Genomic DNA, 1,460 nt, shown 5'->3' with positions numbered 1-1,460 from the left:
GGCGCTCTCTGTACTGTGATGTGGTCTGAAACCAGATTGAAAATTGTCTAAACACCCCTTGAAGTTTAAGAACTTGTTAACCTGGTTAAAAACAACTTTTTCAATGATTTTGCCAATGAAAGGGAGATTTGAGATGGGCCTGTAATTGCTCAATATGGTGTTATCCAGGTTGCTCTTCTTCAAGAGGGGTTTAACAACTGCAGTTTTAAGTGAGTTAAAACAAGTAGAGGGGGTAAATTAAAATAGAATATTCATATTTGAGTGAACTATCCCTTTAATATTACTAAAAAAATAACTTTTTTTCCGCACCTAAAAATCTCTTGACTTAACATTACGCCCAACTTTAACGCATCATAGTGCGAAAAGTGTGAAATTCATAGAAACATAGGATTTTCCACATATGTATGAGGTTGCAACCTGAATGAAAACATACCCAGAATGTGTGGAAAATATTATACCCCTGGGGAGTTAGGATGCTGCAAAATCTGCCATACTTAACATTGGTTATTTAAGTCCATTCATTACATTGACTCCCATTATAAATGTCACACGTCAATAACATTACATAGCAGTGTCATACAGACTTGGGGGTGGGCTTATTTGACCCAATCAGCATCTTAATATGATAATGAACCATTTAAACACCTCTAATAACTGATTCCATAGACTGCCATTATAAAAGGCCTGTATGCATCAACATTTTTATTCTTCCAAAATTAAGCAAGCCAAAATTGCACACATAATCAGCTACTGTAATTAGAGAAAGAAAATGGATTTTTAAAAAAGCACAAAGTATGGTTTATACATTTTGCAACACATACTTGGTTACATAACCATTCTCTTAAAGGGACAGTTCACTCAAAAGTACAAATTTATAACACTCAGGCCATCTATAAAGTAGACAGCGTTAGATTTTATTGGTATAAAAGTAATAGTTAGAGTACTTAATGAAACTGAAATACAAAACCCATGTAATGGTCTACTTTTCATTTTTAGGTGATTTAATTAAAGTTATTTGTAACATACTTGCCTTAAATACTGTACATAAATTCAACAGTCCTGTAAAAATTATTTCAGAGAAGCAGAGGGTTTGCGTTTTGTTATTCTACAGATATGTTTTGCAGAATTATAGCATTTTCAACTAAAGACGGCCAAATTTATCCAGGTGATTGAACATGCTTGAGAAACAATGACCTTTTGAAATATTGTATTAGTGCTTTGAAGTGTTTTGTGCTTTGATATTTATAATCTTTATTATTCTTTAAGAGTTAAATTTTTAATAATGCTAAACACCCTGTTTGGCTTAAATGTAAAACATTCACCCCCGGTTTAACAAACAAGGTTTAAGGCTAGTCAAGATTAAATTGCATGTTTGAGTTGTCTCAACTTAAAATAACTTGCGGTGAGATATCTTAAAATACGTCAGTGTCATTTTTTTGTCTCCAGGAGCACACCAGTAA

This window comes from Danio aesculapii, chromosome 9 (assembly GCF_903798145.1).
Source record: "Danio aesculapii chromosome 9, fDanAes4.1, whole genome shotgun sequence".
Taxonomy (NCBI): domain Eukaryota; kingdom Metazoa; phylum Chordata; class Actinopteri; order Cypriniformes; family Danionidae; genus Danio; species Danio aesculapii.
Note: the sequence above shows the minus strand (reverse complement) of the source record.